Here is a 15,733-nt window from a genome sequence, read left to right as displayed (position 1 = left end):
TACCCATGTCAGGAATCGAACCCAGGTCTTCAGCGTGACGAGCGAATGCTTTAACCACTAGTCTACCCGACTACCTCTTGAAACATACAAAAATTGGCTGAATAACTTCCAGTAAATTTAACCCAAAAGGTTTTTGCCTTCCTGTGTGTGAAGTGTTCGTTAAACATTCAAGGTTGGCTGTTTTTTAGCCATATTGTGATATAAACAAGTAATATTTTAATATTACACTCAACTCTTTCAACAAAGGACAACAAAACAACCAGAAACACATTGTGTTATATAAAACTAGTATAAGAAACAATAAATAGATTTAACGATGGAATCATGAAATAAAGTAAATATTGGGCCCATCACCAGCAGGCCAAGTGAGCTCAGCAGGGGTTCATGGGGACGTTGAGTACCCCTGCTACCTCAGCATGCACAGGATGTCTTGTCCAAATTTATGCATATTCATCGCACAAACACCACCTGTGGCCAGAGGGTGGTTTGAATATGAATATGCATGAATTTTGATAAAAGGTCCTGTGCTGCATAATACCCCAGCAGTATTAAATCATACTCTGATTATTAACACTGTAGCAAGTAATTAACATCAAGCAAACATATACCAATTGCAATGTGAACTTACATACAAAATAATTATGCACCCCTTGAAAGAATGGGGGCGGTCAGGTAGCCTAGTGGTTAAAGCGTTCGCTCGTCATGACGAAGACCCGGGTTCGATTCCCGACATGGGTACAATGTGTGAAGGCCATGTTTGGTGTCCCCCGCCGTGATATTGCTGGAATATTGCTAAAAGCGGCGTAAAACCATACTCACTCACTCACTCACTTGAAAGAATGTGCAAAAATTATACAGTGACCCCTCTCTACAATGCTACCTTTAGGGTCCAAATAATTGATGAGTGTTATAGACAATCAGCAGTTTAACCGAGTCAGGGGGTAGATGACCGACGCTAGAGCACATGCTCTGCCTTCTCGACATGATCTATGCCACATGTTTTAGAATTTGAAAAAACAAATTAGAATAGCAGTTGTTTATGATTCATAGTGTAAAAAAAGTTTTATCGAGTGTTATGGACATCACATCCCTTCAGCGAATGCAGGTAAATGAACAGGTTTAACAAACTTGGTCAATAAAAATATAAAATGTGATATAAAACATCACTAGACGATGATTTACCATTTAAATTGTATTTCCTGCTCTCCAAGGCATTGCTAGTTGGAAATAGCAATCGGTTGTACACACGTTTTCTCCCAATCTATTGGTGATTCAGTTAAAACATAGTCAATAAAAACACATTGAGTCAGTGTAAGACTTGAGTTTATTAAAAACATAAGTTAATTTTGGGAACCAGACATTACTGCTCGCTATAACCATGTTAGCGCTATAGTGAAGGCTGAAGCAGCATAGGGAACACTGTATATGAAATTTTCTCTTTAAGGAATGAAAATGTTGCCTATAGATTAATTCATTTGAAACTAGAGCACTCTTAACAATCCTCGTTTGTCCTACATGTGTGTTTGTGTGTACATATATATGTAGATATACAACTATACAATATGATATTAATGTGCAAAGATTTATTACCGTATTCGACGTAATAAGCGCCCAGGGCGCTCTCAAAATTAGAAATAGGGGGCTCTTATTAGAATATTATTTTGGTGAAAAAAAACATAGTTGAAAGATAAGTATCGTGGTTTATGCTGACAGCCTGAAATGTTTAAGTACGACAGATATATTTTTCCAGAATTTAATCGCACATAATTAAGGGTGCATATAACACACGAGTGCGTTTTTACACGAATAAATAAGTCTTGTGTACATTGATCAATCGGAAGGGGTGCTAATTGGGATTGTTCACTAGCCAATATTTTAGCAAATATTGCCGTGGGCGCTAATAAGAGCGGGGCGCTTATTACGTCAAATACAGTTTGCTCGTACGAAGCTTGTAACCTGCCCATGAGGGTGTTTTGTCCAAAACATTTCTATTCTATTCTACACCCTGAGACTCAGGCTGGTGTGAATGAACAAGCAGCACGACGACATGTGTGTGAATTACTTCTACACCAAACTGTTGTGGCCTAGCTGTCTGGGAGCACATCAGGCTATGTTCTCTACCAAATGTTCCTGGTCTGGCTTCATCAGCTGCAAATTAACTTAACAAACTCAAGACTCTCAAACCAGCGCCAGTGATCAATTCATCCAAATGAAATTTGAAACATTTTGTATCGTCGTCATCATCATCATCATCACCTTCATCATCATCACCTCCATCATTATCCCCATATAACCACCATCATCATCACGTCATCACATTATCACTAACATCACCACCACCATCACATTATCATCAACATTACCTTGTCTTCATCACAAAAATCTCATGGACCGCCTCCGTGGTCTAGTGGTAGAGTGTTCGCCCGAGGGGCGGAAGGTCCAGGGTTCAATCCCCGGCCGCGTCATACCAAAAGACGTTAAAAGATGGTACTTGTTGTTACCCTGTCTGGCTCGCGGCATTAAGGGGCTAAAACAAGGACTGGTTGGCTCGGAGTCAGTTTACTGTGTCTGAGTGGGGTATTCATGTTAGACTGCAGCATGGTATCTCAGTGGCCTAGCACTATAAATCGGCATCAGCCAGGACTCGTACAAGCAGACACAAACACACACATGCATGCACTTCTTGGATGATTTCACCTCACCTCACCTCACCTCACCTCACCTCACCTAAAATCACCTGACATTCATTCTGGCTACACTGGTTAGAAGAGAGGTGTGTGTGTGTGTGTGTGTGTGTGTGTGTGTGTGTGTGTGTGTGTGTGTGTGTGTGTGTGTTGTGACATTAGGTGTTACAGTGAATAGGTGTAGTGTTATGGGAGTAGCAGTGTTATGTTTATGCTATAGGTGTAGTGTTATGGGAGTAGCAGTGTTATGTTTATGCTATAGATGTAGTGTTATAGGAGTAGCAGTGTTGTGTTTATGCTATAGGTGTAGTGTTATGGGAGTAGCAGTGTTATGTTTCTGCTATAGGTGTAGTGTTATGGGAGTAGCAGTGTTATGTTTATGCTATAGGTGTAGTGTTATGGGAGTAGCAGTGTTATGTTTATGCTATAGGTGTAGTGTTATGGGAGTAGCAGTGTTATGTTTATGCTATAGGTGTAGTGTTATGGGAGTAGCAGTGTTATGTTTATGCTATAGGTGTAGTGTTATGGGAGTAGCAGTGTTATGTTTATGCTATAGGTGTAGTGTTATGGGAGTAGCAGTGTTATGTTTATGCTATAGGTGTAGTGTTATGGGAGTAGCAGTGTTATGTTTATGCTATAGGTGTAGTGTTATGGGAGTAGCAGTGTTATGTTTATGCTATAGGTGTAGTGCAGGGGTCCGGAAACCGTCATATGCGCCGGACATGTCCGATTGGGAATCTCAAATGTCCGTTTTAAAATATTGCTTACCGGACATTTTAAATAGTATTGTCCGGACATTCTTAAATTTTGACCGGACATGATCAACAGTTAGGACTGAGCAGTTTCTGTCTGCAGTTGCAACACAATGAAGATTAACTACACTGACAAGCTTTGTTTGTTTTGATTGCTGAAAATACATCGCACCTACATGATAGTCCAATCGGTCAATCACTGTAATAGGCAATAAACTGAGTTGACACTGATTAATCGAGGATTAATTACTGAGAACATCTTGTTAATTTGAGTGAAAGGTGTTTACAACTGTACATTAATACCTTGCATCATCGATGTACCTCATTATCCTCACAACGCTACGATAAGTAACCTCAGACAAGAAGCGAAAGCGTGATGACAGCCAGTCGACCGATGCAGATCAGTCGGGCGGATCTGCCAAACCCCCAAAGTCTGGACGATCATTTTGTAAGTCGTGGCTAACGACTTTCACTTGGTTGACATACAATGAGGATTTGCAGATTTTATTTTCAGTAGCTAGTCGTATATTGAATCTTGATTGACCGCCATTTTGCTTTCTCGGACGATCGATATCCAATTTTTTTATGGTCAATAATTAAGTACAGATGAAAAAAGTATTCAAATAACTATTGCTATCAACGATATTTTAGTATTTGTGATTAAATTATCTGTCTTGTTTTTAAAAAAATCTTTAGTTTTAAAAAAAACTTTTCCCCTGAGGTCACGTGATAACCAAATATGGGATAATAGTCTCGATCCAAATGTTACAACACGTACACTTGAGCAGACTCATGAATATAACTCATGAATATTAATTAGACTGTTCACTACCTTAACAGATCGTTATTATAACAGAAACAAACGTATGTTTTCCATGTAAATCTAAAATGATATTATTTGTTATTAATTGTCCGGTGAATTAAACAATTTAAATTGAAACAATTCATAATTCATCATATTATGAATACGTAAACTTGTAATGTGTGTGAAAAGTCGAACTAAAATACGCTATTTGAAGGGGGCGTGGCCTAAATGCAAATGTCCGATTGGGATTTTAAATTTTCCGGACCCCTGGTGTAGTGTTATGGGAGTAGCAGTGTTATGTTTATGCTATAGCCGAGTGTTATGGGAGTAGCAGTGTTATGTTTATGCTATAGGTGTAGTGTTATGGGAGTAGCAGTGTTATGTTTATGCTATAGCCGAGTGTTATGGGAGTAGCAGTGTTATGTTTATGCTATAGGTGTAGTGTTATGGGAGTAGCAGTGTTATGTTTATGTTATAGGTGTAGTGTTATGTGAGTAGCAGTGTTATGTTTATGCTATAGGTGTAGTGTTATGGGAGTAGCAGTGTTATGTTTATGCTATAGGTGTAGTGTTATGGGAGTAGCAGTGTTATGATTATGCTATAGGTGTGCTGTGGGTCTAGTTGTGTTGTGGATGTCAGCAGCATTGTTGTGGATGTGTTAAGGTTGTGTTGTGTTATGGGAGTGGCTGATGCTATGGTCAAGCATTAAGCAGTAGTTGTGTTTCTGTGGTAGTGTCTGTGGGTGTGGATAGCAGACTGGCTGGGGTAAACAGAGGCTCAAGGATGACGAACACCCCCAACCCCCAGGCTCCACCCCCAACCCCCAGACCCCACCCCAGTCTCCCTTGTTTTGTGAAAGTTGCTGCAGTGCTCTTAATAGCCTTGCTCCAAGGCTGTACTTAATGATAAATCCATGGGTGTAAAGTAATTCTACCCTTATAATAGGCAAGTCTAGATAAGCGAACAGTAAGGATGCCAGTCTCATATAGTGACAACTTGTTCTTTATTTATATATTTATGATTTAAACTATAATTTTCCTTGGATATGTTGTGCAAGTCTAGGCTCTGGGCTTCCTGTGTGAGCCTCCTCCTGGTGTGGCCATTACATCATCTGTAATCATGCTGCGCACACCTTGCAGGAGATGAGCCAAGATATCCTTGTTAAATGATCACCACGGCACATGGAGGTTAGTTAATCAGAACCCCAGACTGTTTGATAACAAGGTCTGATTACAGGTGATAAATCAGGAAGGATATTGTTTTCAATGGCTGACATTTCTTAAACATACCATATGTACATATATTATCTCACACCACCATAATCATCATCAGCAGCAGCATCACAACCACCACTATCACATTATCACAACCACCACCACCATCATCACCATTATCATCATCATCACCACCCCCACCACCACCATCATCACAACAACCACCATCACATCACGTCACATCATCATCATTGTCATCATCATCATCATCATCATCATCATCATCATCATCATCATCATCATCATCATCATCATCACATCATCATCATAATATCACAATCATCATCATCATCATCATCATCATCACATCACATCACACCTCATCACCATCATCATCATCAGCAGCAGCAGCATCATATCATCATTGTCACCACCATCCCCAGATTCGCCTACATCGACAGGGTGGTACATGAAAGGTTGTCTTCTATGTGCCGATAGTTTTTAAAGGTCAAGCAGGTTCAAACTAAAACTCTTTCAATAATACTGTAGTTCCTAGGCAAGAACATACTCCTTCTGCGCTGCTGTTTTCTTTAAAAATATCTGTCATACAGACAAGAAAATAATAACTGTTATGTAAATTTTTGGTCTCACTAGGGGGTATATATCTAGATTACCCAGTACTTAGAAATTGGTCTAGAAGTTGGACAGGGCTTATTGTTGATGTATGATGTGGCTGGTTGTGTTTTACTGTTTGTTTTAGTGGGTTTTTTTGTTTGCTCCACAGTCAAAAATATTCCTTCAAAATCAAGAGGCCTGTAAAACATTCTGGGCAAAACAAACCAATGGTTACTATTATGAGAAACATTCCTTGCTACTGGGATGCCATGACAGTCAATCAACCAAGTCACCATGTCTGACCACTCATTCTGACTTAGTCGTCTCTCATGACAAGTAATAGAGTGGTCAGGGGACCTATTCTAAACCTTCCTTCTAAAGTAATGTATGACAATCAAAAACAAACTACCGTATTCGACGTAATAAGCGCCCCCTGCGATATTTGCTGATATATTGGCTAGTGAACAATCCCAATTAGCACCCCTTCCGATTGATCAATGTACACAAGACCGATTTATTCGTGTATAATACGCACTCGTGTGTAATATGCACCCTTAATTATGGGCAGTTAAATTCTGGAAAAATATATCTGTCGTACGTAAACATTTCAGGCTGTCAGCATAAACCATGGAATTTATCTTTCAACTTTGTTTTTTTCACCAAAATAATATTCCAATAAGAGCCCCCTATTTTTAATTTTGAGAGCGCACTGGGTGCTTATTACGTCGAATACGGTAAACAAGTATAACACTCATTACCCTGCACAGAGTAATTCATGCATCACATAAATGGCAACCCCTACAGTGTTATCAGCTAAATATAGATTCATCCAACAACTAACAACCAATAACAAGATAACGGCTTTATTGCAGCATGTGACACATTAGTTAAATTTATGGAATGAGCGATTGAGTGAGTGAGTGAGTGAGTGAGTTGTGTTTAACGTTGCTTTTAACAGAATTCCAGTTATATCACGGCATGTCAGCTTAATGTGGGAGGAAAGCCCGAAGAGATGCAGGTCTCAGACGTTTACCACTTCGGTGAAACCCACGAGCACGGGTATGGAGCTGACAAACCTAGAAACATAATTGGGGCGAACCCACAATCACAGGTTTCTGGCATGCCCAAGGGACGCAACTCTGCACAGCGAATCGCGGCGCCTTAGACGACAGGGCCACCCGTGCCCCGAATGAGCGATTGAAGTGTGCAAAACATTGGCAAGTTGACTGGGAATGTACATACAAACTCATGACATCACAATAGTGTGGGGTCAGTGAACCACAATGGACGCCTATAGTATCAAATTAAACATTATGTGTACTTAGTATTCATAAACAAAATGCTTGAAAGGTTGATTATGTAAATGTTTTTTCTTCATGAGAAGTTCCCTCCAAAATAAATACACAGGATTCTACACATATTTCCTCAAGCTCCTTTCACATTACACGCTCTGAGATGGAGTTTGTCATTATACACCAGTAGGCTGGTTCCTGGTTCCCTCTGTGCTGCAATATCTTTGACAGAATAGAATAGACCGCTATTATGAAAATATATATTCAATAGCAACATCTAAGGCATACATTATGACTCTGATAAGAGACCATTAACTAATTAAATGGTCTTTGCCAGCTGTTATCAGGTGGCAGGAGGCCAAAACATTATTTTTTCACTTAATTTTCCTCTTTTTGCCATTTTATGGGTTGTTGTCACAAAGAAGAGCCATTAGGAATGTAATGAGATGTCAATAAACTGGTTAACTGCAATATACAATATGATTTACATAGATACGTGCTTGTTCAACTTGCTTGCAAATGTTTTTAACAAAACATAAAATTAAGGTCTTTGGGATCGGTCATTTATTACAGGGGAGGGGGGTGGGCGTGAGGGGGATGGGGGGGCTCGACAGGCTTGAGGGGAGAGTATAAAAGTAATACACATATTTAGGGAAGATCATGTACATATGGACATTATATATTCAAATATAAAGTGCTTTTTGCATTGTGTCGGGAGGTTCGTGAAAAAGATGTATTAGGTCATGGGTTGGTTGGTTGGGTTGTTGTTTAACGACGCATTCAGCAATATTCCAGCTATATAGCGGTGGTCTGTAAATAATTGAGTTTGGACCAGACAATCCAGTTATTAATATCACAAGCATCGATCCACGCAATATGGGATCGATGACATGCATCAACCAAGTCAGCGAGCCTGACCACCCGATCCCGTTAGTCGCCTCTTACGACAAGCAAAGTCACCTTTTATGGCAAGCAATTAATGGGTTGCTGAAGACCTATTCTATCCCGGATCTTCACGCGTACAAGGACATGGGGAGGGTCAGCCAAAACTATGACAAGCATTAGGGAAGGGTCATTATTTCCAGTACATTAGTGCACCAAAACAAGCACTCACGCATGCACACTGTTATAAATGACTGGTCCCTAAAAATCTTAAAGCAGTTCTTTTATGAGCATTCAAACTTACAATGTATGGTCAGTATTCATACTGCAGTGCAGTATTAACCAAGAATCTGAAATGTACCATAACAAGCAGATTAACATCTAGGCTCTGTAATGAACATATTGTACAGAAAAAAACAGTTGTTCAATTATCTTACTAAAAATATAATAAAAAGGAGCCCAGAGACTCTCTTTAGTCTGATACTGCAGTAATCTAGACTTGCCAAACATTATAGACTAGCATGGGCTGTATTTGATATATTTGTATCAGGGTCTGTAAGACAGACAACATAACAAGCAGTCAAGTCAGCTTTTAAGCTCTGGTCAGCACATGGCCTCTACTCTACACCCCTATGTATGTGACAGAATGCTGTAGGGAGCTGCTCCAGTTATACACCTGTTTGACTGGGCTCCCGTCTAGCTAAACAAGTATATAGGCTCTTGCTGATTTATCTTATTCTGTGATTGGATGACATTAAAAATAGCATCTATTGGTCAAAGGACTACATGAATATTTTTGTGATGTAAAATTGATCTCACCTAAATTAACATCACCAGAGCTGTTTGTTATTATTCTTGTCACCCAGAGAACAGCATTAGGCTTGTTGTGTGAACAACTAACGAACCAGTTTATACTCCTGAATGGGATTGTCAGATCCGACACTTCACATTTTTTCGGGGTAAAACAATAGGTTCTTTTTTTGTATCAACACAAGGTGACACACTTGCTGAAATGAATTACTTCCTACTCGTTTAATGACCCCCAGTGTTTTTGTCAGTCATTACAAAATGTGTTGTAATCAAGTTCACTACTAAAAATAGCCGATACAAACATGTCTATAGCTAACTTTTCTTTTTGAACCTGCTCTGAAATATTAAGTCAAGAAGTTCCAATGTGATTTTTTGTAAATATACATATCGTGATACATATGTATCGTATTGTGGCCTATGTATCCTGATATGTATCATATCATGTATCATATCATGACCTATGTAGAGTGATATGTATTGTATCATGACCTATGTTTTGTGATATGTATCGTATCATGACCTATGTACAATGATATGTATCGTATCATGACCTATGTATAGTGATATACATCGTATTATGACCTACGTATAGTGATATTTATCGTATCATGACCTAAGTATAGTGATATGTATCGTATCATGACCTATGTACAGTGATACGTATCGTATCATAACCTAAGTATAGTGATATGTATCGTATTATGACCTACGTATAGTGATATGCATCGTATCATGACCTATGTATAATGATATGCATCGTATCATGACCTAAGTATAGTGATATGTATGGTATTGTGACCTATGTATCGTGATACGTATCATGACTTAGGTATCATGATATGTATCGTATCATGACCTATGTATCACGATACATATGGTATCATGACCTATGTATCCTGATATGTATCGTATCATTACCTAAGTATAGTGATATGTATCATATTGTGACCTATGTATCGTGATACATATCATATCATGACTTATGTATCATGATATGTATTATATCATGACCTTCCTGCATAGTTTTAACCCCAGATATTATCTGAGTAGGTTAAAACAAATTGAGATAAATATTCAATATCATTCAAATTTCTTAAATTTTATTGATAGTAAATCTGTACATCACACATGTGTCATGCAAGACTGATCTCATTTTATTTGTTTAGATTGGATAACCATGACCTCACAAAGGTCACTCAAAAAATCGCATGCTGAAACCTTTTTTCATTCATAAACAATAACAAGATCTTTTCGAGATTAACACTTTATCAAACCATAACAAACCCATCACATGGATCAAATTCGTTTTGCATTCTGCAGGCATTGTATAACCGAGACTCCATTTGCCAAGTATGACACTGAGCACAATGCACCTGACCACTTTCGTGACTTTCAGTTTGATTCACGCAATATAAAACTGCAGTACGGCGAAATCAAAGACGTATATATATATTGTATATACGTCTTTAGCGAAATGAAGTCAGTTTAAAGTATTTGGACCGATATCTATACTTATGATGAATGAAAATTTGATATTTATTTACACTTACCGTATTCGAAGTAATAATTATAAGCGCTCAGGGCGCTCTCAAAATTAGAAATAATTTATTATTAGAATATTATGTTGGTGAAAAAAACAGAGTTGAAAGATAAATTTCGTGGTTTATAGTGACAGCCTGAAATGTTTATGTACGACAGATATATTTTTCCAGAATTTAACTGTCCATAATTAATGGTGCATATAACACACGCGTGTGTATTATACGCGAATAAATAAGTCTTGTGTACATTGATCAATCGGAAGGGGTGCTAATTTGGATTGTTCACTAGCCAATATATCAGCAAATATCACCGTGGGCGCTTATTATAGCGGGGTGCTTATTACATCGAATACGGTAAATGCATTTTTAACGTGGATAAAAAATAAAAAACCACCACTTCAGACCGATACTGCACATTTGCTGAAAATGGTATCTAACGAGAATGAGTGTAGTTTTCCCAATATGGACAACATCTGGCATGTTTCCATTCTACACTTGCAAATTTTGGGCTTACTGGCATTATCAAGTACATAAATATAGCCAATATGAGCAAAAAAGATGGATTTTTGAAAACGCTAAAATCTATCCATGCATCAGAATACAGATACAATTTGAAAAATTGAACAGACCACATACCCACAAATATCAGATGGAGAATAGGGTGTGTTTTCTGTGAAATGTAATTAAATTACAAAAATACCTTCTTCTTCTGTCAAGCCCTGTCTCCACAAATCCACCGTCTACAGCAGCAATCGGCTGTGCCCATGCTAAGCCGAGTTTTTCTGGTGCTATTTTAAGGTTGTGTAAACCAAGTTGGACTTTCCAGATTAGAAACGAACGAAAAATACCCTTATCATGCTACACTGGAATCTAGCATCACCTTTTAGAACTACACAATTAAACAACCTTATAACAAACTCATGGCAGGATTCACGTATTTAAATATGGAGTATCAAAGTTATACTGGCTATCTGTCAGCGCTGACACAATACAGTCGTGATACAGACAATACCTTGTTTGCAGAGTGAGATGTATTGAAATGTATTATTTCACAAGACATTTCGAGAAAAAAAATCTATTATCTAGACATTGCATATGTAAATGTTTGTCAAAATGATAAAATGTTTTGATAAACGTTAAAACAAATTCCAAGCAGGATTTGGGAATCAAAATATGGACTTACATTATTCAAATTTTGCCAGTGTATTTTTAATGCGATACAGTCATGATACAGATTATTCAGTCATCTGGGTGGTCGGGTAGCCTAGTGGTTAAGCATTCGCTTGTCACGCCGAGGACCTGGGTTCAATTCCCGACATGGGTACAATGTGTGAAGCCCATTTCTGGTGTCCCCCACCGTGATATTGCTGGAATATTGCTAAAAGCGGTGTAAAACCATACTCACTCACTCAGAATCATCTGTATCACAATGTACGAGGGCATGGATAAGGCATTCGCTGGCCCAGTTTCGATTTCCCCACATGGGTATAATTTGTGAAGCCTATTTCTGTGTCACTCACTCACTTAAAATTACATAATGTTATTAATAGGATAGTAAACCAACAATACATGATCAAAATATTTTCCTGATTTACAGATACGTTTTACTAAAATTTCCAAAAATACATTTGATACTAAACAAAAAATTGTAGTTTTTGATTGAAATATTTTTTTTTAAAACTTGATTCTAATGTACCAGTAACCTCTTTGATCATGTCACACTGGAAACATTAGGAAATGGACCCTGAAGCCATGGTGGCTATGGCTAATTAAGGACCCCGTGAATCTGAATTTGAGTAAGGATGGAGTCTTCAAACTCAGTTTTAAAATCAGTTTTACTTTAAACAAAAATTAACATGCCTTACCAGTATTGCTCATAATCTGTGATAATTTTGAAAGGAGCTTTGCATTGCCAGATGTACCGGTATTAAATCAGCATCAGGAAAATTATTTCAGACAAATTAGTTGTTTTAAGTTTAGAGGAGAGAAATGTATTGTGTGACAAAGACTTCATTGATGATATGTTAGTCTACTGAGGTTGACATACAGAAAGGACTTTCCTTTTCATTTAGTCCCACAAGTCTTATTTAAAAATATATTTCAAGAAAATAAAAAGTAAAACTCAAATAGAGCAATGCCTAATTTCTAGACTTGATCTGGATTCAATTTTAATGTTTTCTCGAGGGCCTGGAAGTCTAAAGGGCTTATGTAATTGAGAAATTATGAAAATCTGATGTTACTTTCGGAATCAACTGTGACAGTAGCGAGGTGAGATGAAATGGGGTTCAACATCGCGTCCACGATTATTGCACGTCTACAGTGTCGTGCATGCACTTGTATGTGTGTGTGTGGCTGCTTGTACTAGTTCGGACTGATGCCGATTTCTAGTGCTAGCTCACTGAGATACCATGCTGCAGTTTAACATGAATACCCCACTCAGACTCTGCTAACTAGACTTGCTTTTGTATACATTTCTAGATTTAGTCTATGAAATCTTATATTACACAATACCCTTCTCGACTCGAAAAATAAAATAAAAAAATGTCCTATGCTGATTACATGTGGAATAGAGCTAGCTAGGGCTGGCTTTACTTGCTTTTGTATATGTTTCTAGATTGTGTTTTTTTATAAAATAAATATATTCCACAGTCATGGTGCAGGACCAGTTTGAGAACCTGCTACCTGTTTGTAATTCAAACCACACATTAGCCGCCACATGGATGCAGCTGCTGGTTCCACTAACTAACCAAAATACCTCACCTTGGCAGGCTGGTTAACATGTAGAGTTATTTCCTGTTTATGAACACCATACATCTTCCAAAACTTCCATGGAAGCTTAATGTCAACTGTTAGCATTAAGGCAGTGGCAAACTGCTATCTGATGGCTCCAAGTCCATCATCATTACTGACTTGGAAATATTTACCCCACTGGAAATAGTGATCAGGACAACAGTATATTGTGTTTCACATACACTACTGCCTAGAAGTTCATTCCCCTTACACGCATGGGCAACGCGTTACGCAACCAGTGTGCATCGGGTTGGTCACGCGTGTGATACCCGTGTGCAACGCGTTGCACACGGGTGTGCACCCCGTCCGCCACTCGTGTGCAACGCGTGACACACTCATTAGAGGGGGAACAAACTTTTGAGCAAAGGAGGACCCGTCTTAAGCTGACCCTGGAGGTGGTAACAAGGAGAGAAAATTTTGTTATCCTGACGAAAAATGATAATACACATGTATTTGCTAATGTCTCCTTTCTTTATGTGATTTTGTGGGAATAACATGAATACTGTTGTGTTTAAATAGATCTGTCTTGTTTTATACGACCATTGCTTCTAAATCCGATGGTGTTAAGAGAATACATGGTCCTGGAACATGTTATTGCAATTGAAATGCTTTTATTGTGATTTGACATTAACCGTCTGTAGTACGACTTTCAGTGATAATATGTATGAGGTTTGGCGGCGCATTGTTTTTATTGGACCCTAATTACTTTATGATGACTTGGACTCTTTATCTCAGCTCCATAGCAGTGAGGCTGGGAAAGAGCAGCATGTAATTAATGAGGGTGGGTTATATCATTGAGGATACACTTGAGGGAGAGAATACTAATTACCGTACTACAGGAAGAGACCTGTAGACGTAAGCGCGGGGTTGTGTTTTAGCTGGCCGTTCGATAATGGCCGCCAGGAGAAGTGAGCTTTGACTGCGTCATCTAAAATAAATAGTAAGAAACAGCAGTGTTATTTTCACGGGTCTGTTGAATAAACTCCCAGCGCTACGGTCAATGTATCTTCTACTTGATCCTTGATACATCATTTTGGCATTCACAATATATAGTATTTCAACGTACAAAGGAGCACTGATCTAAAGCAATTCCGCGGGAGTAGTTGTTACCTGTGCATTACTGTATTTTCCCAGTGAGTACCCGGATGATATAGCAGAAATCTAGACTTGTTCGCGACCTGTGCTCGCCATTCGTAAGCGCATTTTTATTGAAAGTAGAAGGACGTATGGTCACATTGATCAACAAAAATGAAATACAGTTTTGGAAATGTAGGTATATTTGTGGGGAGCATCGGTAATGGTGATGCAGTTTTGGTAAGTCACTTGCTTGGTAATTGTGCGATCTTTGTGTACACTATTTTGACTTGCAACACAAAGTAAATATTTCATCTGAACATTGCTTATTTTACCGTGTGTATATGTTTACATTCAAAATGTAAACATATTTCACTAAGGAAATTTATTAAACGCCTAAATATTCAGTTTATTTTACAAATTAACTGAAAAATATGTCCATCTTTATTAATATGATAACGAATTCCAAATATTTGTTTATGTTTAATATCATCACCAAGTACAGTTCTGTATTGTTGGGCTTCTTTTCTTAGCATAATTAATATATTGTGATGTGTTTAAGCTCTTTTGATCGTCTTAATCATTTTTAGCCTGTCGGTTAAATAAATGAATGGATTATTCAGTCAATTTGTAAAATGACTGAAATATTTAGATATTTAATAAATTGCCTGAGTGAATCATATTTTACACATTGACTGTAACATATACACGCTTACAAAAGAAAATACTTGTGAAAACAACGTCTATCGCGCATCGAAAAACTTCCCAAACAAACGGAAAGGAACAAGAATGATTCTGTTCAAAGCTGCAGCGAATGAATGAAAACAAAATGCAAATATAATTATTACAACCTACCAAAGTTATAATGTATCCGGGAATATCAACATAAAGGAACAATATCCATTGCGTCTGCAGCATTACAAAAATACTTATTCGATGTCAAATGTCTATGTGAGAATCACATACTTTAATAATAATTATTTGGAAACAATATTTGGAATATATATGAAATATATTAAAATATTTAAATATATCGTTTTAAACGTTATTTAAATGTATCGAATATTATAACCCGTGTTTGTTTCTTAGCTGATCACTTAGTTTGTTTCAATTGTTTCACATAGCTGCCAAGTTAGCTGAGAAAGCCCACGTGACAACTATTTTTATAATGTCCTCGGTTCTTAAAAACATACATTGAGTTAGATAACAATGAACAACCAGTCAGTGTATTATCGGTTACCCTTTGAACAAAGTACGTTGTTTTTACATCTGTA

At 37.8% G+C, this 15,733-nt stretch overlaps 1 protein-coding gene across 1 annotated transcript in view; it reads right to left on the bottom strand.

Annotated features, from left to right (window-relative positions):
• LOC139456522 (septin-4-like) overlaps window positions 1-15,733 on the bottom strand; it is a 119,588-nt gene that overhangs the window by 88,916 nt on the left and 14,939 nt on the right. The window lies entirely within an intron of this gene.

Source organism: Haliotis cracherodii, unplaced genomic scaffold (genome assembly GCF_022045235.1).
Source record: "Haliotis cracherodii isolate W230 unplaced genomic scaffold, xgHalCrac1.p SCAF_11, whole genome shotgun sequence".
Lineage (NCBI taxonomy): Eukaryota > Metazoa > Mollusca > Gastropoda > Lepetellida > Haliotidae > Haliotis > Haliotis cracherodii.
Note: the sequence above shows the minus strand (reverse complement) of the source record. Positions and strands in the feature narration are given on the sequence as shown.